Consider the following 23,577-nt stretch of genomic DNA (forward strand, 5'->3'; position numbering starts at 1 on the left):
AAAATTTCCCCTTCCTGGGACAATGAATTCACGGTGTTCTTATTTCAATTTCCAGGAGTGTATGTGCAAAACAAACAAACAGTCTAAAAACAGTTCCTCTCTCACACATTCATTTATGCTTCTTTTCCGACCAATGCTACCAATACTACAAGTAACATAATTTACTGCGGCTTTTAAGTAGTGCACCGAAACAAGCGTACCTTAGTTTTGGTTCAAATGGCTCTGAGCACTATGGGACTTAACTTCTGAGGTCATCAGTCCCCTAGAACTTATAACTACTTAAACATAACTGACCTAAGGACATCACACACATCCATGCCCGAGGCAGGGTTCGAACCTGCGACCGTAGCTGTCGCCCAGTTCCAGACTGTAGCGCCTAGAACCGCTCGGCCACCACGGCCGGCTTAGTTTTGGTAGAGCGCAAATCTATTCATAAACAAAAATAGTGATACATTGCAGCGAGTTTGAAGAACAGCAACAATGCGTATATCACAACGATGACGAAAAAAACCGCAGTCAGTCACAATTTATACGAATCAATAAGGTCTTTGTTGGTAACTTTACGGGGAGTCCCATCTAAGAGTCGCCAGGAGAATTTCCTCTGGTTTTCAGCAGATATTTGCAATTTCGTTTTTGCCATGTGTAGCTGAACTCAGACCATACAAAATCGCTTGTCATATCCTTCATGCGGCGCCCATCGTCAATATAAAGCATTGGTTTGTTTCCCGAAACAAACAAAATGATACACTACTGGCCATTAAAATTGCTACACCAAGAAGAAATGCAGATGATAAACGGGTATTCATTGGACAAATATATTATACTAGAACTGACATGTGATTGCATTTTCACGGAATTTGTGTGCATAGATCCTGAGAAATCAGTACCCACAACAACCACCTGTGGCCGTATTAACGGCCTTGATACGCCTTCAACACGATACCACAGTTCATCAAGAGTAGTGACTGGCGTATTGTGACGAGACAGTTGCTCGGCCACCATTGACCAGACGTTTTCAATTCGTGAGAGATCTGGAGAATGTGCTGTCCAGGGCAGCAGTCGAATATTTTCTGTATCCAGAAAGGCCCGTACAGGACCTGCAACATGCGGTCGTGCATTATCCTGCTGAAATGTAGGGTTTCGCAGGGATTGAATGAAGTGGAGATCCACGGGTCGTAACACATCCGAAATGTAACGTCCACTGTTCAAAGTGCCGTCAATGTGAACAAGAGGTGACCGAGACGTGTAACCAATGGCACTCCATAACATCAAGCCGGGTGATACGCCAGTATGGCGATGACGAATACACGCTTCCAATGTTCGTTCACCGCGATGTCGCCAAACACGGATGCGACCATCATGGTGAGCACGTAAAATCCACTTTAAGAATCATTTCGTTTGCACCGTTAATCAAACCGACACTTTCCGTCGACGCTGAGAGTCGCATGATAAGCAATATTTGTTTGAGATGACTACAGCTACAATCTGTAGGAACGAAATTCCAGATATCTGCCGAGACACGATAGAAAATACGCCTGATGACTCTCAGGAAGTACATAATTTGTAGTTCTGACTCAAAACTTTGTGTTCTGCCTTACGGCAGTTCTTGTCATGGGGAAAGCCTCATCAGACAGATCCACCGCATGAGCGTCTAGGGAAACGATTCCAGTGGTGGTTTTCCGTTGCCTTACGCTGATATTATGAAATGATAACGAGGCCAACACAACACCCAGTCCCTAAGTGGAGGAAATCTCCGACCCAGCCGGGAATCGAACCCGGGCCCCTTGGCGTGACCGACCACCGAAATTCCTTTATTAAAACAATCATATAAACACATAAGTACAAAAACAAAATAATGAAGTGCTGGAACTGTTTCAACACGAATTGTATCCTACAATAGACTGAAGAACACATTTCAGTATAGTGCCATATAGTGCCATTTGTAAGCTTACAAAACAGAACAAAAATAGTAAACTGAAAATAGCATCTTCAGTCCAGACAGAGACATAGAACCAAAACGTAAACATATTAAAGAGAATTACAATATATATAATTGACTGTCTTAACTAGAATGGCAGTTCTGTCAACTGATTCACAACCGTCCAAACTCTTCACAGAAAGTCATTTGGAGCATACAAAACGATAACAAAGACATGCACAGGCAACATAAATTAATGAAAACGTCATAATGAAGTTAATAACACCATTGAGAAGTCGGGAGCAGTACTAGGAACAGATGTAACCCCTTATTTGTTGTGTATTTTGTTCGCTACATAGTCTTGCATGTGATTTGTGTCCTTACCGGCGTCGAGAACTACCCTACGCCTTGTTTTTCAAAAATTATGTCTAACATGTTCAGCTATCGGGGCGGACAGTTCTGACTCACCCCAATCCTTATACATTTCCTGCGCGAATTACATGTGGTGCCGTCTGCAAAGGAGCCTATTTCCGAAAAGAGTTATGGATAAATGAAATATTCACTTGATAAAATTTACACTCGTTGCTTGATTTCTCTCAACGTTGTAATTCCAAGCAGTCGCGGAATTCTTCAGCGACTACGCGTGAAATAATACAAATACTTTTCTGCCAGTGTCTGTATTTTGGTTCTACAACAATGAGGAATCTCACATGCTGGAGTAGAAACCTTTTTTTCTGGGCTGCGCAATAACATTACTTAAGTGTCAGCATATATCAAATACAATATGAAAATATCAACTTTCTGGGGTAAGGTACGCTGCACTCTCCTGTCTAACATAAAAGAAGAAAGTGAGATTCCTTACCAATTCGAAATGAAATTAATAACATACCTCACTAGCCACTATTGCTATAAATTATCTGAATATATAGATTCATGGATTGTAAAGTTCTGTTAGCTACAAGGCAACTAGCAATGCTAATTATAAAGCCGTATGACAAGCAATAATTCATATATATTACAAAAATGAATGTATTTATATACCACAACCGCTCCTAAAACGCCCAATCGATTTCAGCCAAACTGGATTCACATACCACACACCGTCTGGAAATAATCGCTTTCGGAGTAAAAGGAGTAGGGATGGCGAAAGAAATGTAGCTCACGATCCAGGAAAACAGACTTTATTCATCCAAAATTTGGGGATAAAAGCGCATTGTGACATGCAACAAACCTTACACAAAATTTCAAACCTTTGCAAAACTTTTACTCGCTGACGATCCCCACAAAATGATGGATGGAAAAAAATTTATCGCCTCCTACATTTTCGATTTTCATGCAGCGAAATTGCCGTATCAGGCATAACGTTTTAATGTATCACTCCTTTACTACTAGCCATATTGGTGGCACATTTTGCAGACAGTATTGATATATACCGATGAGTATACCTGAAAAATTTTATCACAGGAGATGTGACGTCATAAACACCGTGATGCGTGAAATGCAGACGCATCACGCACGACATTTTAATTTATCACTTCTGTACTACCAACTCTATTCGCAACACATTTCGTAGACAGTACCCACATATACCACTGGATGTACCTGCAAAATTATATCATTGTACATCACATACCTCAGGAGATATGACGTCATAAACAACTGCATGGAAACGAAACTGAAAAGAGAAATTCGCTGTAGATACAGGAGAAATATGTGTACAACTATGAGTGAAATATGTTAAATATATCTGACAAGTTCTTACGCCGACAAAGCTGCGTGTAAAAAAACTCCTCCTAAAATCCTGGATCGATTTCAACCAAACTTCGTACAAATTTGCTTATATATGGGAAGGAATAATGAGAGGGTAAGAACCAGCAATCTCCTATTGGCGTGGGGTTGATAACGTGGAGAGAAAAGGTGTCAAGGAGATGGGCAGACAAAGAGGAGAGTAGGAGGAGAACAACACAGATGGGTGGAGGTAGACAGAAATGGGTGGGGGGAGGGAGAAAGAGAGAGAGAAGGGAAAGAGGCGGAGATGGACAGAGAGAGGGGTAAGGAGAAGATGGACAGAGGGAGGGAACGAAGAAGACACACAGAGAGAGGGGGAGAAGAGACAGAAAGAGAGAGAGGAATGGAGGGTATAAACTAATAGAAGATTGAAATAAATACGTACCTGACAGCGCTGGGTGCTCCGCAAGAGTACTATAAACAGAACTCAGTATTTGTAGTTGTAAAAATGGTTTTCTTGAAAAATGCTATTATCATCAAGTAAATATTAAAATACTGACAGCAGTTAAATAACAGCTGCATGGTAAAGCAGAGGAGGTAACGGGTTTTTCCAAAAAATTTTAGGGCATAAATGTGGACAGCATTAAGCAGTGATCGTTTATTGTCTCATGTTAATGTCTACCTAGACTCATTTCGCATCGCAAGATGGTCTCCTTCTTGATGTGATCTACAGAACATCATGAATGAATGAATTTGAAATATTTCGCATTCTGAATTACCTCAAAGAAAATGGTCTACTGACACATAGTCAGCACAGATTCAGAAAATATCACTCACGTGCTACACAACTAGCTGTTCATTCACGTCAAGTAATGAGTGCTATCGACTAGGAATCTCAAATTGCTTCCATATTTGTAGATTCCAGGAGACCTTTGATACCGTTCCTGGCAAGCATCTTCCAATCTAATCGCATTCCAGTGCATCACCTCAGTTGTGCGAATTGGCTCATGACTTCCTGTCAGGAAGGTCACAGTTCACAGTCATTAACAGAGAGTTGTTGAATAAACAGTAATGATGTCTTGCGTCCCCCAAAGAAGTGTTATAAGCTCGTTGTTCCTAATTCATAGAATTGACTTAGAAAACATCTACATCTACATCTACAAAACAATCTGAGGAGCTCTCTTATATCATTTACAGATGATGCTCTCATTTACCATCTAGTAAAGTCATCAGAAGATCAAAACCAATTACAGAGTGTCTTATACACAATATCTGAATGAAGCAATAAGTGGCAGTTGTCTCTGAGAAAGAAGAACTGTGAGGTCACCCATATGAGTACTAAAAGACATCCATTAAATTTAAGTATATAAGATATTGCATAAATCTAAAAACTGTCAGTTCTAAGGATTGCAATTATGAACAACTTAATCTGGAATGATCACATAGATAATGATGTGGGTAAGGTGAAACAAAGACTCTTATTCTCTCTATATGTATCTGTCATATATATAAAACAGAGTGTATGTGTATATGTATGTATGCCCAGGATCTCCTCCCAAACCCCTGGATTGATTTTAACCAAATCTGGCAGAGAAACAGCAGGCCTTACAAGTATCAGCACTGTGGCATTTATTACCTCCTGGCTCCAATAGGAGCAGGGATGTAGGCAAAAGGTGTTTTTCCAGCCCCTGGTGAGTAGGCTGTGTGCATGCAGGCATGTTTGTAGGAACAGTGTAGGCCTACCAAATAAACCGCTTTGCAGGGCCGCCAACATGTCAGGTGCAAGAAATAGTTTTGCAGTCTCTGACTCTATGCTGCCCTGCATGACAAGCATGTTGTGGGAGTAGTCTCAGCCTCTGTATTACAGGGGCTACACAAACTGATGAGCATGGCTGGAGAGAGGTTGAGATGTGTAGAGAAGGGGATGGACAGAGTGAAGGTGAGGAGGAAATGGACATAAAGAAGACAGCAGTGGAAGATGCACAAGGCACGGTGGAAGGTGTAGAGGGGTAGTGGACAGATGGAAAAGGAAGAGGGGGAGGTGAAAATGGAAAGAGAGAAGGTGAGAGGGATGTGGGAAGACGGCGTTGCGGAAGATAAGGTCAGATGATAATGATGATGATGATGATGCTGATGTTTGGCTTGTGGGGCCCTCAAATGCGCGGTAATCAGCGCCCATACAAATTCCCAACCTGTGCTCAATCCAATATCGCCACTTTCATGAATGATGATGAAATGATGAGGCAACAGAAACACCCACTAATCTTGAGGCAGGTGAAAATCCATGATCCCGCTGGGGATAAGGTTAGAGAAAGGGGATGGAAGAACTGGACAAAGGGATGGGGAGAAGTAGATGAAAGATAAACAGAGATAGGAGGAGGAGATAGACCGATAGAGGTGGGAGGATGAGGTGGACAGACATAGGGAGGAAGAGCTGGACACTGGAAAGGTGAAGAGGACGTGTGTTCAATACATGTTTCGAACAAATACGTGGGCGAAGCTACAGGGAAAAGGCTAGTTCGTTAGATACATAAATGATCTGACAGACAAGGTGAACAGCAAACTGCGTCTGTTTGCTGCTGATGCTGTGGCGGACAGGAAGGTGTCATCGTTGAGAGACTGTAGGGGTATACAAGATGACTTATACAAAATTTCTAGTTTGTGTGACGAAGGTAAGTTAGCACTAAATGTAGAGAAATGTAAGCTAATGCCGATAAGTAGGGGAAAAAAATCACGTAGTATTCAAATACAGCATTAGTAGTGTACCGCTTGACACAGTCACATTAATTAAATATCTGGGAGTAACGTTGAAAACGATATTTTTCGGATCCCCACCAAGTAGGAGTAAAGGAAGAAGACATTGAAGCAATACAGACAGACTGCTATATTTGTCACCGGTGCATTGGATCAACAAGCCATTATTACGGAGATGCTTCGTGAATTCATGAGAGAATTCCTGGGGGAGGGGGGGGGGGGGGGGGAAGGACGACTTTCTTCTCACGAAACGCTGTTGAGAAAATTTAGAGAACCGGCATTTCAAGCTGATTGCAGAACGGTTCTGCTGCCGCCATCGAACGTTTCATGTAAGAGCCACGAAGACAATATATATAAATGACCTAGTAGATAGTGTCGGAAGTTCCATGCGGCTTTTCGCGGATGATGCTGTAGTATACAGAGAAGTTGCAGCATCAGAAAATTGTAGCGAAATGCAGGAAGATCTGCAGCGGATAGGCACTTGGTGCAGGGAGTGGCAACTGACCCTTAACATAGACAAATGTAATGTATTGCGAATACATAGAAAGAAGGATCCTTTATTGTATGATTATATGATAGCGGAACAAACACTGGTAGCAGTTACTTCTGTAAAATATCTGGGAGTATGCGTGCGGAACGATTTGAAGTGGAATGATCATATAAAATTAATTGTTGGTAAGGCGGGTACCAGGTTGAGATTCATTGGGAGAGTCCTTAGAAAATGTAGTCCATCAACAAAGGAGGTGGCTTACAAAACACTCGTTCGACCTATACTTGAGTATTGCTTATCAGTGTGGGATCCGTACCAGATCGGGTTGACGGAGGAGATAGAGAAGATCCAAAGAAGAGCGGCGCGTTTCGTCACAGGGTTATTCGGTAACCGTGATATCGTTACGGAGATGTTTAACAAACTCAAGTGGCAGACTCTGCAAGAGAGCCGCTCTGCATCGCGGTGTAGCTTGCTCGCCAGGTTTCGAGAGGGTGCGTTTCTGGATGAGGTATCGAATATATTGCTTCCCCCTACTTATACCTCCCGAGGAGATCACGAATGTAAAATTAGAGAGATTAGAGCGCGCACAGAGGCTTTCAGACAGTCGTTCTTCCCGCGAACCATACGCGACTGGAACAGGAAAGGGAGATAATGACAGTGGCACGTAAAGTGCCCTCCGCCACACACCGTTGGGTGGCTTGCGGAGTATAAATGTAGATGTAGAAGGCATATAAGCAGTAGTTTTGGTCTCGCTCTATTTGCGAGTGGAACAGGAAAGCAAGTGAGTAGTTTTGGTACAAAGTATCCTCTGCCACGCACCATAAGGTGGCTTGTGGAGTATGTACGTAGATGTGGATGTAGATAGCGTTTTATTACCAGAACACTTCAGAGGATGCAACAAATCCACGAAGAGATTGGCTACAATATGTTGGCCGGCCGCTGTGACCGAGCGATTCTGGCACTTCAGTCCTGAACCGCGCTGCTGCTACGGTCGCAGGTTCGAATCCTGCCTCGGGTATGGATGTGTGTGATGTCCTTAGGTTAGTTAGGTTTAAGTAGTTCTAAGTCTAGGGGACTGATGACCTCAGATATTAAGTTCCATATTGCTCAAAGCCATTTGAAACATTTTACAGTATGCTTGTCCGTCCATTCTCTGCTAGTGTATTGCTGTGCAATGTGGGATCCTTACCACATAGGACAGACGTAGAACATAGAAAAAGTTTTGTACTATCGCTAAATGGCGGAGAGAGTGTCTCGGATATGATAAGCGAGTTGGTGTGGTAATCATTAAAACAAAGGCGTTCCCGTTGCAGCGAGATCTTTTCGCGAAATTTCTGTCACTATCTTTCTTCTCTGAACGCGACAATTTTCTTTTGACACCCTTCTACATAGGTAGAAATGATCATCATAATTAAATAAGATATCAGAGCTCACGCTGAAAGATGTGTGTCCGTTTCTCCCGCACTTTTCGAAAGTGGAGTAGTAGGGGAACAATGTGAAAATGATTCGATGAACTCTCTGCCAGGCACCTAAGTGTATTGAATGAACTCTTAAGACTAAAACAACGGCTTTTTTACGCAAAAGTCCTGTCAAAACTAAAATGATTGTTAATAGTGGTATACTATATGTACTAATCCATTTCTATTACCATGATTGTGGCTTATCTCGCGACTATGAAAACCATATAAAAAGTAGTGTAAAAAAAGGTGAGCACAGTATTTAGGGCAATCAAGAGACATCTGAAAACTAAAACACGAAATAAACACACACAAAAAAATTTGTGGGTGTTTTGTTGATATTGCTATATGGAATCATGAGTTTTAAATAAAAATAAATAAAAGACGTAGGGGTAGATCGGGGTAAATTAAAGAGAAGTGTAAGAGGAAGAATTCTGAATATCACCGATAACTTTGCAGACGGTGTTAATGCAGCCGTGCGCTATGGTACTGCTTCCTTAGCGCTCTAATCAGGTATGTCTGTTCAACTGGGATTGGTTGGTCATTTTGTTTTACTGAGAACAGAGGCTTGGAAGGGGGCGCTGTTTTTGTAACAATTTTTCCTACGATTTAATTAGTTTCGTGTAAGTATTACTTTTATATTAATGATGATTCCTCTCAAGCCTTGTAAATTTACTTAGACTATGCTTTAATACCGTTTTAATGAAATTATTCTGTAAGACTTTGTGCATATTTCAGTCTGTATCGAAAATGTCGACTGCGGTTACGTTGGCGGATTACACAGAGGCTAAGATGGCGAATTCGTCTCATTGCCATGCTTCTAATTCTTTTCTTATTTTATAGTCGTGTCATTTTGATTACGGGCTACATAATAAATATGGGGAAAGTGTATGTAAGGAAGACAGATCGACAGAAATGGGGCAAGGAATCAGTGGAAGAGGTAATGCAGAATGTAAGAAGTGGAAAGCCTGTTAATTCCTCCGCTATAAAGTTCAACCTCCCTGAAGTTACTTTACGTTGCTATGTAAAATAAACATATTGATGTAGTAAGCTCTGCTTTCATTGATATTCAAATACATCTGAAAATCTCGTTTTAAATTACTACTTCGTCTAAGAATTTTTGAAATGTTCCAGCCCTGTCAACAACTGTGATAAATTAATATGTCAAAAATCCGCCTCAGTTACGAAAGCTGAAACCTGGGTAAAGACCAGTAACATTTCACAACTGAGGCGGATTTTTGACATATTGACATACTATTTTATCTATTTATTTTTGATTAAAAGTAAAATTAAAATAATATCTTTGTCATTTAATTTTTCGAAAATATCATTGCGGACCAAATAATTCACACTGCTTATTTTGTTTCATGATTTGCCATAAAGTGTGGGCACATTTAAAAATACATTTAACGACTTGGACTGACGAGATCCGACTTCGTTCGAACTGTCTACGATTAAGCTGAACTAAGAGTGTAGAGCATAAATTCAACAAGCTAAAAAGATGGCACGAGCCTGACCAGGAGGTGTAGACGTGCTACAGCATCTATAACGACACCGAAATACTGCATTGATAATGGGCTAGTTACTAGCCGAAATCTGAATCTGCTGTAATAAAGCTAGAACGGAAACGACGACTGATTGCTGTTCTTTACCATTTTAGTTTTAGGAAATATTTAAGAACTTGAATTAAAAGGGGATACAAGAAGTAATAAGTTTTCCATAAATAAACTGTATGACGTTTAAGTAAAGGCCAGAGAAATCGTAATACAACTCAATGTCGTCATCTTACCCGACTTTCCACTACCGGTATTCAAACTCCTTCAACGAAATTTTCAAGAGTAAAACAGTAAATTTTTCTCCATCACCTTCTCCATTTCAGCCTTTTTACCCAGGTAGATGATTGTAGTAGAAAACCCAGAAATCATGTTGCATTTAAGAAGAGATTAAGGCTCTTCCTGTTTACAATATATTAGCTGCGTTCTCAGTATATTCGATATGTCTAAAAGTGGACCAGCATCAATGTGCAATTGTTAGCTTTCTTTAGCTTTTCTCGCCCATATACCTACTATCTCTTCCGTTATTTTTCCTTCATTGCCTATTAGCGTCGTCCTAGATGATTCCAAATTTCGTTTGGTCTTATGCCATTGTTTTTCTTTTAGTACATCATGAGTTAGATTTGACAGGAATCTTACATTATGAGAAAATTACTGATCGCAATATCAATTACTATGACGTTCATCACTGGAAAGATTATTATTTTTATTATCATCATCGATTTTCCTTGCTTTTGTAATGTTAATTGATCTCCGAGGATGCCTATTAAAGTTAGGGGAGGACCTGAAAACTTTTATCTTTCTAGGTAAAATAAATACATAAATAAAATAAATTAAAAATAAATAAAAGGGAACTATGTCGAATAGCGAGTGCATTTGCAAAATTAAAACTCATTCGTTCACGACAAGGCTGTGAGAATTTTTCCTTGCTCTCACATAAACGTCTCAAATACGAAAGAGATTTTGTAAATAAAATTAAAAAAATAGTTGTTGTTTTTTCTATAGATTTACTTTACTTTCATGTTCAGACGTTTATGTGAGAAACTAATGATAAATTCTTTTCTAATGCAGAGATGTTTGCGCTGATCCTAAACATGCTATTAATTAAAAGTATGAGCAAGATCAAAACTCGATACCCCATTCCTTGCCTTTCGGGACAGCGTTCCAACATCAGCCTTTGAAGTACGTTAAACGAGCTGATTCAAAGCTTTGAACCAGTCTGTGAATTGCTCAGGTGGTAAAATGTTAGCACCAAAAAAGGAATAGTCAGACTGCCGTAATCTGAAGCCATCACGCAGGTGCAATCTGAGTGCCAATTGCAAAGGTATGTACAGAAATGTCGTTGACATCTGAGAAAAAGACTCTACTAACTTTTTCATATTTCTGCGATGACGAGGCTTCTCCCTGTGGCATGATATTTAAGTACAGGAATGAATGTGAATTAGCCGAATTCAGATTTTTATGTAAGATGTGCACATTTTTATCAAAATGACAGAGACATTTGTCACTCGCAGACTGTAAATGTTTTTTTTTATCTATTAAGCTGAACAATGGAAGCCTACGGTATTGCAAATGCAATTAGACACCTACTGGCAAGTCCGTCCTAGGAGAAGTTGAAGTATAACAAGTGTGTCATTTCACAATATCGTAGCTACTCGGTTTGAAGTAATTAGGACAGGTGCAGTGACATCAATATTCGAATAAAGTGGAATTTCACCAACGACTTGTAACAGCTGCACACTTTGTGGCGTACCAACTATGTTTCAGTCTGGGTGAAACCTCAACAAAACGCCGCGCCGGGTAGCCGCGCTGTCTGTGGCGTCTTGTCATGGTGCGTGCAGCTCCTTGCGTCGGAGGTTCGAATCCTCCCTTGGGCATGGGTGTGTATGATGTCCTTAGCGTAAGTTAGTTTAAATTATATTAAGTACTGTGTAAGCCTTGGGACCAATGACCCAGCAGTTTGGTCCCATAGGAACTTACCACAAATTTCCTCAACAAACTGAGATGAAAGCAGTGTTGGATCTCCTTTTGTCTGGTGTAGGGCTGCAACTCGACCTGGCATGAACTCCACAAGTTGTTGGAAGTCCCCTGCAGAAATAGTGAGCCATATTGCCTCTATAACCGTCCATATCTGCGAAGATGTTGCCGGTGCAGTATTTTGTGCGCGAACTGCCCTCTCGACTATGTCACGCAAATGTTCGAAAGGTGTCATGTCGGGCGATCTGAGTGTCCAGATCATTAGTTCGAATTGTCCACACTGTTCTTCAAACCATTCGCGAACAATTATGGCTCAGTGACATTACATATTGTCATCCATAAAAATTCCATCTTTGTTTGGGAACATGAAGTCCTTGAATGAAATGGTCTCCGAGTAGCTGAACTTAACCATTTCCAGTCCACGATCGGGGATCAGTGTACCAAGTCCATTCCATGTAGACACAGCCCACACCATTATGGAGCCACCTTCACCTTGCACAGTGCCTTTCGACACCCAAGATCCAAGGCTTCGTGGGGTCTGCACCACAGTCGAACCCTACCATCAGCTCTTACCAACTGAAATCGGGATTCATCTGAACAGACCACGGTTTTCCAGTCGTCTAGGGACAACCGATATGGTCAGGAGCCCAGAAGAGTTGGAGGCGACGTAGTGCTGTTAGCAGGGGCACTCGAGTCGGTCGTCTGCTGCCACAGTCCATTAAAGTCAAATTAGGCCGGACTGTCCTAGAGGATACGTTCGTCGTACGTCCCACATTGAATCCTGCGGTTATTTCACGCATTGTTGCTTGCCTGTTAGCACTGACAACTCTATGCAAATGCCGTTGCTCTCGGTCGTTAAGTGAAGGCCGTCGGCCACTGCGTTGTCCGTAGTGAGAGATAATACCTGAAACGTGGTATTCTCGGCACAGTCTTGACACTGTGAATATTGAAGTCCCCCCCCCCCCCCAACGATTTCCGAAATGGAATGTCCAAGTGTCTAGCTTCAACTACCATTCCATGTTCAAAGTCTGTTAATTCCCGTCGTGCAGTCGTAATCACGTCGGAAGCCATTTCACACGAATCACCTTAGTACAAATGATAGCTCCGCCAATGCACTGTCCTTTTACATCTTGTGTACGCTATACTGCCATCATTTGTATGTGTGTGTATCGCTATCCTATGACTTCTCGCCACCTCAGTAAAGGAAGGAAGATTGCGTTTTACGTCCAGTCGCCATCGAAGTCATAAGAAACGGATTTTGTCACCTCAATGTATGTATACTGACAGCGTGATAAGGAGCATTAGGCAATAAGCACTATGTTGTTCTACAAATAGAACCAACGAATTAAGTGGACAAATCATCAAAATGGCAATATATTTATAGATTCTGCTCGTTGGATACAATTACTTTCTTTCCTTTTTATTTAAAAAGTTGTATATCTTGCAAGACATTTGTTCTGCTGTGCCCCTAAACGACTTATGACCTAGAATACGTACTTTGCACAGCAGTATCAATAGGCCATGCTTAAACTCTGATTACTATGATTATTATTGTGATTTTAATCACTATTTTATATACATTGCTGTTTGTATCGAATGAAAAAAATAAAATGAACATCATTTCTTTGAAAGAGAAATGGAAACCCTATTCTACATCTACATACATACTCCGCAATCCACCATACGGTGCGTGGCGGAGGGTACCTCGTACCACAACTAGCATCTTCTCTCCCTGTTCCAATCCCAAACAGAACGAGGGAAAAATGACTGCCTATATGCCTCTGTACAAGCCCTAATCTCTCTTATCTTTGTGGTCTTTCCGCGAAATGTAAGTTGGCGGCAGTAAAATTGTACTGCAGTCAGCCTCAAATGCTGGTTCTCTAAATTTCCTCAGTAGCGATTCACGAAAAGAACGCCTCCTTTCCTCTAGAGACTCCCACCCGAGTTCCTGAAGCGTTTCCGTAACACTCGCGTGAAGATCAAACCTACCAGTAACAAATCTAGCAGCCCGCCCCTGAATTGCTTCTACGTCCTCCCTCAATCCGACCTGATAGGGATCCCATACGCTCGAGCAATACTCAAGAATAGGTCGTATTAGTGTTTTATAAGCGGTCTCCTTTACAGAAGAACCACATCTTCCCCAAAATTCTACCAATGAACCGAAGACGGCTATCCGCCTTCCCCACAACTACCATTACATGTTTGTCCCACTTCATATCGCTCTGCAATGTTACGCCCAAATATTTAATCGACGTGACTGTGTCAAGCGCTACACTACCAATGGAGTATTCAAACATTACAGGATTCTTTTTCCTATTCATCTGCATTAATTTACATTTATCTATATTTAGAGTTAGCTGTCATTCTTTACACCAACTATTTGTTACTTCCTATGCAGCAAACATTTTACATTCTACGTATTTACAAACTAAATATACTGTGGTTTAGTTTAAACTGAGGGCTGTAGGAGGAACTGATTTTTCGTAGATCTTAAGCCAAAGAATTTGTTAGATGTAAATACGAAGCACACCAAAGTTACAGTACATTTGCTCATTATAACAGTCTACATTTCAAGCGTGCCGTATTGAGTTCTATCACCTTTTCGCTAGTGCCACACATCCTCACATTCTTCGCTCGTTTCCGAAGCCAATTAAGGAACAATTCCAGCAGTTCGATCTGTTGTGGCTTTTTTACTATTAGGTAGACAAGTAAGTAGACAACAGCTACAGATACCTCATATTTTAGTCCTCTCGATCAACATCTGCGCTTTGCTATCATCCAGTTTCAGACTATTAGCAATCGAGAGTTGACTGAGCGAAGAATATTGCACCGGCGCTACGAAGAACATCTCTGGTTCTGAAAGCCCGAGTCAGATCTGTGGCGTGAATGTTGGGGTCCGCATCTCTGACACTCGGCAGCACGTGCGAAGGTAGGTAGGTAAGATAATGCATTTCGCAAGCATGCCTCTTTAATGTTTTTCCTTTTTCTATTGCTTTTCAAATGTAGAACACCAAATAAATACTGAAAAAACGTGTAACAGTACTACTCCTGCAGATACTCGTAATTTTGGTTAATTTAAATCGATTAATGCTAGTTCCGCATTTAATTTCTTCGTAGTTTGTTTGTTATAGCAAACGACTCCACAACTATTAACTTCGAAAAGTACATTTTAAAGGAAATAGCGGTACTGAGGCAAATTTTTCGTAGCTTAGAGTGCTACCGAAGAAGTACTGTTTTATTACATATTTGTTAAGGCTATTTAAGGAACGCTGTATTACGATTAAAACCTTCTGATTATCGTTTATAAGAACATATAAACGTTAAACGACACACGTCGTACTTGCGCATGGAGCGCGTGTTATCGATCCGGCGTCCAGCAGACAAGCAGAATGGCAACTTTTGGAATGAGCGAACACGAGTGGGAGCGTATTATCCACGAAACGTCCGCAACCATAGAAGTGTTTCAAAAAGATATTCCTGTTTAGTAAGGGTTTCAGTAGCACAGTAATATCATCCATGATGATCCATGATGACAACAACAAAATACATGGACGCTAACGTGACATTATCGCATTTAACCTCCGGTCAGGGGAAAACAAAAATAAATTTATTCCCAGCGTACGCAGTAAAGCTTGTTTCGTATGCATATCACGTTAAAATACAGGTTTCCTGTAGCAGGTATTGCGTTGCTTTAAGTATTGCCTAGTACCGGTGTCATTGCAGTAGTACTCACTACTGGTAGTAAGGTTAGTCGCTCGTCACATTTCGCTTAACCGTGAGGCTTCAACGACTCAATTTCTTTGAAAAGTAAGGCTATTTAGCGTTTCGTTTTTATTTTCATGTGCGTATTTGTATTAGATACGTTTAATATGTCGATATAAAAAATATATACATTGTTATTTAAGTATGAAATCATCGCAACGGCTGAGATATCGAAAACCGAATGAAGTAACTCTCTAGCAAGAAATAAACCATTTTGTTTTCCTATAAGCAAATTTACTTTCTAACGACGCATCTCTCGACATTCTTATTGTGCAAATCGCACACAAAGCGAATTAACATTAACGGAGTATAGACGAATTAACTCTAGTTGAGGGATTATTTTAGGAAATAAGTGCCGTTAAGTGTTGGGTAACCAGCCAGCACGTGCCGAAGTAAACATGCTGTTTGATCGATTTACCGATTTCTCCCGACTGAGAACCGGAGCGAAGCGAGGCAGAGCGCAAAAAAAAAAAAACCTAAAGGGAATTGTAATTTACATACCGCTACTCCCAAGTCTCGGTTGGTGCCATCGGTGGTGTAAACAAATACTTGGCCAAGTGCGAGTGCTGAGGGTTCGTTACAAGCTTAGTTCATCCACCGTGGAAATCGAGAATCTCAATGATTTTTGCCTGTTATCGATATCGATACTGGCAAGATGTTGGTCCCGGGAATTCTAAGACCTTTTCTAATCTCTATAATAGTTCCTCAGACTACAAAATGAAGCGAGCAGGGGACTTCAGTTTCTATATGTAGAGAGAGAAGATTTAATAAAACTTTTTGATCTACTTGCTAAAACATGACTACAACTTACATTGTATGTTTCTGTGCAATAATATTCCTCTATTACGCTTTTCACCGATGATGAACGCAATGTACATTCAAAAGGCTAAAGTTTAACAAGTTTCAGATTTTTACTTGTACTGTGAAATCTTGCTTCTTGCAGAATTTCATGATTCAAGATCAACGGGAAGTAACGCTATAGGTTTTGATGACTGAGTTTGTCAGTAACAAAACATGTGTCATGAATCACCGAATCTTTTGACTGCGCTGACTTACAAGCTTAAATTTTTGACACCACCAAGAGACCATAGACCTTAGTATGTAACATAAATTTGGACTTGAAACGTCAAACTTTTCTTAAGAAAAAGGGTCTTAATAGGCGAACAGACAAACAGGCAGATGGATAAAAAGAAATGACAAAAAATGTTATGTAAGGGTCATATAATTACAGATGAGTAATTTTCGGTTTTTTTTCCTTTACCTGTACTGTGAAACCTTTCTTCTTGCCAAATTTCATGATTCTAAGTCATCTGGAAGCACACTATAGGTTTTGATGAGTGAGTTTTAGAGTATAAAACTGTGTGACGTAAATGGCCGTATCTTCTGACTGAATTGACCTAGAAGTTTAAGGGTTTTTCAGCGCCAAGGGTCTTTAGACTTTAATATGTGACTTAAATTTGAAGATGATGTCTACACGTTCCCTAGAAAAAGGGTTCTTAACATTCGGACAGACAGACACCGACAGACGGACAATAAAGCTATACTATAATGGTTCCGTTTAATCCGAGAACTGGCCTTTTGTGGGAGGTTAATAATATTACAAGAGGTGTAGTCGTGGTACCTAAGACAAGCTATACACTCTGTTAATCTAAGCAACTACGGCAGTTCTGGCAGACGCAAAGGATCACCCCGGCATGGTTCTGGTGGTAGGAAACATTTCCTGAAACTATTCGTATTTGAAATGAAGACTGAAATGAAATTGAAATGCGAGCGGTAAACAGTTCAGAGAGTATCTTCCAAAATTTGGTGCTACTGAAGAATGCTGAAGATCAGATTTTTTTTCCTTTATTGCATTTCGATTCGGGGGGCGGGCTGTCAGCAGCGTAATATGCTGCTTTACAGCTTACAGAAAAGTTAAAAACACAATGAGAATATAAACAAAAAAGGCGATAAAACGGTGACATTATGAAAAAACGGTAAAATGGCGGAAATTTGTGGAATTTAAAATATAAAAACACTGCGGTGACGATGCGGATGAAGACACACAATAAGTAGACAGGTACAAACAAACAAACACAAGGCGACAGTGTGGTTTCTGTTCGCACGAGATCAAAAACACAACTAGCGACAGTATGGTGGCTGTTCGCAACACTGACAGGGGACGCACAACACTGAACACTCACTTAAAACAGCTTTGTACAGGTGACACGACGGCTGATGATGGGAGGGGGGGGGGGGGTGGACAAGCACCGGTGAGGGGAGAAAGGGGGGAGGAGAGGAAAAAAGGGGTGACGCGAGAAGGAGTGGGAAAGGCAGTGGAGGGGAGAGCAAAAAGGACTCGGGGAAGAGAAGGGAGGCAGAGAGAGGGTAGACGGGGAAAAAACAGGATAGAAGGGGGGGGGGGCTGAAGATTAGATGGATAGTGCGAGTAAGTAACGATGACGAACTGAACCGCGTCAGAGGGAAAGTTTTGCGGCACAACTAGACTAATAAAAGAAGGTGTAAGTGGAATGGGCCCGTTCTGAGCCATCAAGGATTATCTAATGTGATGGTTGAGGACACAGTAGGCGGTAAAAAGTGTAGAGGGAGCACAATACGGTAAGTAAAGCTGACATAAATCCTAAAACTGGTAACGTATACTGTACGCAGCATGTCGTGTCTGCTCGCCACACTTCCGCCAAGCGATCAGCCGTCGGTGTTCTTGGATTTGATCTTACATAGACAACCAAAGCATTTATTTCTTGATTTCGGCATAACTTGGCAACATGAAGATGTTCAAAGAAACGAAACCAGTCATAACACAATAAATACGTAATAATGCGGCTGATGTAGTTTTCATTAATCATTACTGGTAAAAACCGCCACAGCATTTTACTATCGTAGAGTCGGCAGACCCCCGACAGCTGGCAGCACTGTTGCCAGCTTTAAACGGAACCACACAACAGCTGCAGGCGGAAACAATAGTCCTGTATGGAGCTGCGACAACACAAAGGCATTACCATAGAAACGTTTCGTTGACTGCTATACACGTGGTCCTGTTGGATGTAGTAGTAAGCTGTTCTCTTTCATCAACCTTTGAACTCACACAGCCGGTTATAGGGGAATCTACAGTGTAACGTAGATTCCGAACAAAGGCGCCGCTCTGCATTTTTCACAACACACATTACTAGAGAAGAAAGAAGTAATCGGCGACAGAAAACGGATTAAAATCGCTGTAAGGTAAGTAGCCATGCTGATGCTTCGAAGTGCACGTGAAAGACTAGCGTGGAGAACAGTATCAATCCCGCTTGTGGACTGAAGACCACAACATGGAACGGGAGTGCATGACATAATGCTGCCTTGAGGCACCATTGTATTAAAGAGCTATTAAGAATGCGACATTTTTGGTACGATTTGTACAATAACAATTAAGAGAACTGAGACGTAGGCAATAAGTATGCTCAGTAATGCTTTATAGACAGGTTTTATCTGAAGTGTTTTGACTGTAGTCGCATTTATTGTGATCGTACTGCTCCTCTCTTTGCGTGTCCGGTGTGCACGTGCAATTCTTTCTCATTGGAAAGCGGTCATCAAGCTAGGCACGTTTTCTTCTCAACGTATTTACTTTATAAAAGAATATTATTTAGGAAAAAAATACATTCAAGTTATTTCTCAGTAGTTGTACACGAAATTTAATTTTCAGTTGTTTTGTCTTGTGTCTCGACTACTACCATGATTTTTATAATAACTTAACACTGCTGTCCGTACGTCTCGTACAAATTTATTCGCTTGGCGGGGATCTAGTGAAGCAGGGGATACAACCCGTCGGCTTTGACCAATGACATCATACATTAGTCATAGTAATGTCTTCACTTCGAGGCATAGATAATAAAACAGATCTGTGCTCCGGATAAGCGCTATCATTGTACATTAAAATAATTATTCGTAATGATATTGATGTAATTTGGAGTATTAGTTTGTTATTGTAGAACAATATTTAGTGTCTTATTTTCATTATAGGAATGGATTTGTCTGTTTGTGGGTATGTAATTTTCGTTACTGTCTGTCTACGCGAGCTTCGGTTATTCCTCGATATTTCAGTGTGGTAAGTTCACTTTTCCATTTGCTTCTTTCACTGTATTTCACTATTTTGACATATTTCACTGTTTTATTCCACCAATATGTGAATTTTCGTGTTGTGAAGTACGTAATAGAAATTTCTCAGCTGTCGATCTTCTTTCGTTTCCCAGTACTAGTATCAGTGACACATTTTCGAATGTGTACTTGCTATATTACAGGCGAAACCCCCGACACAACTAAAATTTGTTTCCCGTCCTTCACTTCGCGTTTACACTGACGACACAACTAAAATTTGTATCCCGTCCTTCACTTCGCCTTTACACTGACGCTATGTACGTCAATCGGCGAGCAAGATAACAAATGTAACGAATGGGATACTATTAGCGTCCAAGCCCAGCTAGCACTCAAGCTTATTTCAAGGTGGATATTGAGTTTCCGTTCAGTTGAAAATTCAAGATTGAAAAATCAACCTGTTACACAGCTTGTTTCAAGGTGGGGATTGAGTTTAGGTTCAGTTGAAAATTCAAGATTGAAAAATCAACTTGTTACACAGTTTACATCAAGCTGTAAAAATTTAGCTTGAATTAAAATAATTTTCCCAAGCTTGAAATAAACTGTAATTTCCCTGGAAGGCTGTACAGCAGATGCGCGCGCAGCATAGCTTCCATAGACGTCCACGGGAAGCGCCACAAGCGTTTATAAGCCGTGACGTAAGGGTGTTGTCGTGTGTGACGTCATGACGGCGCGGCGTTTGGTTTGAGTGTGGCTGTCTCCAGTTCTGTTTTATCTTATTTTATTTACTTTTCTGAGCCTTGCTATGTTTACGGCCATTTTACCTTTGTGACGCGCGTTAATGGTTGTGGTTTGTTGACAAGTTTGTTTTATATTAGAAAACAGTTCGGTACGTTAATGTTACAAATGTTAAATATTACGTAACGTAAAGTTACGTTTACGGCCATTTTACCTTTGTGATGGGCGTTAATGGTTGTGGTTCGTTGACAAGTTTGTTTTATACTAGAAAACAGTTCGGTACGTTAATGTTACAAATGTTAAATATTACGTAACGTAATTAATTAGGTTCAATAAATTCAGATTAATATTTATATAGCTTAAAACAAGCTGTAAATACCAGGCTGTATTCCACGTGTGTAGATACAGCTGGAGCCAAGCTTGATAAGTCAAGCTTGAAATATAGCTTGAACTCTGCCAACTTTGATGTTTATTTCAAGCTAGAATCCAGCTAACAGGCTTGAATATTCCAGCTTTGATCAAGCTTATATACTTGAACTTTACAGCTGGAAACAAGTTTGAAACCGACTTACTGTGCTATCTGGGAGGCAACAAGAAAACTGTACCCCATAGTGATGTACGGGATACAAATTGTACATGTGTCGTCTTCTTGTCTCCGTGTAATTCAATTGAGGTACAGGTTGCAAATGTAACTACGTCTATTTCCACCTTTTCGTTTCCAGTGTACATATATAGAGGTCAACGGAAGTCTGGTATACATATATTACTTAGTAGGTCCTTCTGTCATCAGTAGTACTGATGTAACAAAAGACTGTTAATAATAGCGGAGACGAAATAAACAACACATCTACAATTTGTATCCCGTTTTCCACTTAGGGTTTGATACATCATTCAAGTGAAGAACAGGACATAAATGCTAGTGAAAACGAAGAAATCGACGTACGCTGAACTTGTATCCCGTACTGCACTTAAGCAATACAGTTCGAAAGAGTTTCGAGATACAACTGACACACATGTAACGAGATGTATTCTTTGCTAGTAATATATTTCATTCATTTCTTTCCATTGTATTTTGCGGAGAAATACTAAGATACAAACACGCGATATCGTTAACGTGGAAATACTACTGGCCCTTATATATGTGAAGTACAGTTTTTCCTCTCTTGCATTCCTTTGTTTCTGAACATTCTTCTCAGCTCTTTCATCTTTGTAATACATGCTCTCTGGCCAATTCTGACATCATTGGTCAAAGCCGACGGGTTGTATCCCCTGCTAAACTATACCCGGCGGCGCTAATTCGGATTACTTGTCTTGTCGGCGCGCGAGATTAGCCGAGCGGTTTAAGGCGCTGCAGTCATGGAGTATGTGGGGCTGGTCCCGGCGGAGGTTCGAGACCCCCCTCGGACATGGGTGTGTGTGTGTGTTTGTCCTTAGGATAATTTAGGTTAAGTAGTGCGTAAGCTTAGAGACTGATAATCTTAGCAGGTAAGTCCCATAAGATTTCACACACATTTGAACATTTTGAACTTGGCTTGTCGCCGGCCTCTTGTCACCTTTCCGTTGATGACAAGCTTCAAACGCATTGACTTTTGCGCGCTTTAATTTTTCCGGAAATCCTCTATTTTGCTGTATCGTTCCACAAACTCGAATTTTCTTTTCAAGTAACTTCTCTGCAAGTTCTACACTGTTATAACAATTATCCATGTAGAGGTGATGCCACTTTCCATAAGAATGTGTCAATAGTTCATCACTGTTCTTGCTAAAGGTTTTCCAGCGCCGGAATATATCTTGAATGAGTAAATGTATCCCGTATTCGAATCACACAGTATCCGAATGAGTATGCCATATGATTGTAAACTTTAAAATTCAACTGTCCACGCCAACGGTATCATTCCTTCATCAGTTGAGATGTTTTGACTTAGATTAAAAGTTTCTTTAAGCTTTTTGGAAAAATAAACAATTACAAATTGCACCTTGAAAAACCGGTCCGCATTATCCGGTTTATTGTTGTTGTCGGAAAAATGTAAAAATGATAATATTTGTCTGCATCGGTTTGGGGCATCGTTTTGTGAAATATCGGTGTGTCTATCAACAGATTCGTTGGCAACTATACTTAAGACCCAAAGAAACGGGTACACCTGCCTAATTCGTGCATGGCCCACGCGAGCATGCAGAAGAAGCACAACACGACGTGGCATGGACTCGACTAAGGTCTGAAGTAGCGCTGGAGGAAATTGACGCCATGAATCTTGCAGGGCTGTCCATAATTCCATAAGAGTACGAGGAGGTAGATATCTCTTCTGAACAGCAAGCTGCAAGGCATCCCAGATATGCTCAATAATGTTCATGTCTGCGGGGTTTGGTGCCCAGCGGAAGTGTTTAAATTCAGAAGAGTGTTGCTGGAGCCACTCTGTAGCAATTCTGGACGTGTGGAGTGTTGCATTGTGCTGCTGGAATTGCCCAAATCCGTCGGTATGTTCAATTGACATGGATGGATGCAGGTGATCAAACCGGATGCTTAAGTACGCGTCACGTGTCAGAGTCGTATCTAGACGTATTAGGGATCCAATAACACCCCAACTGCACACGCCCCACACCATTCCAGAGCCTCCACCAGCTGGAACAGTCTGTGGATTTTTGAGGTTGTCTCCATACCCATACACGCCCATCTGCTCGATACAATTTGAAACGAGACTCGTCCTAACGGGCAACATGTTTCCAGTCATCAAGAGTCCAATGCCGGTTTTGACGAACCCACGTAAGGTGTAAAGCTTTGTGTCATGCAGTCATCAAGGGTACACGAGTGGGCCTTCGGGTCCAAAAGCCCTTATCGATGATGCGTCGTTGAATGGTTGCACACTGACACTTGTTGATGGCCCAGTATTGAAATCTGCAGCAATTTGCGGAAGGATTGCACTTCTGTCACGTAGAGCGATTCTCTTCAGTCGTCGTTGGTCTCGTTCTTGCAAGATCCTTTTTCGGCCGCAGCAATGTCGGAGGTCTGATGTTTTACCGGATGCCTGATATTCACGGTACACTCGTGAAATGGTCGTACGGTAAAATCCCCACCACTACCTCGGAGATGCTGCGTCCTATCGCTTGTGTACCGATTATAACACCACGTTCAAA

At 41.0% G+C, this 23,577-nt stretch overlaps 1 protein-coding gene across 2 annotated transcripts in view; it reads left to right on the forward strand.

Annotated features, from left to right (window-relative positions):
• Window positions 1-14,764: 14,764 nt before the first annotated feature.
• LOC126154582 (organic cation transporter protein-like) overlaps window positions 14,765-23,577 on the forward strand; it is a 73,891-nt gene continuing 65,078 nt past the window's right edge. The window contains exon 1 of one of the 2 annotated variants that reach the window (XM_049916164.1): window positions 14,765-14,806. The gene's annotated coding sequence lies outside the window, so the exon portion shown is untranslated. Of the gene's footprint in view, window positions 14,811-23,577 lie in introns of both variants that reach the window. The other variant, XM_049916181.1, reaches the window with a different exon arrangement.

This window comes from Schistocerca cancellata, chromosome 1, assembly GCF_023864275.1.
Source record: "Schistocerca cancellata isolate TAMUIC-IGC-003103 chromosome 1, iqSchCanc2.1, whole genome shotgun sequence".
Classification (NCBI taxonomy): domain Eukaryota; kingdom Metazoa; phylum Arthropoda; class Insecta; order Orthoptera; family Acrididae; genus Schistocerca; species Schistocerca cancellata.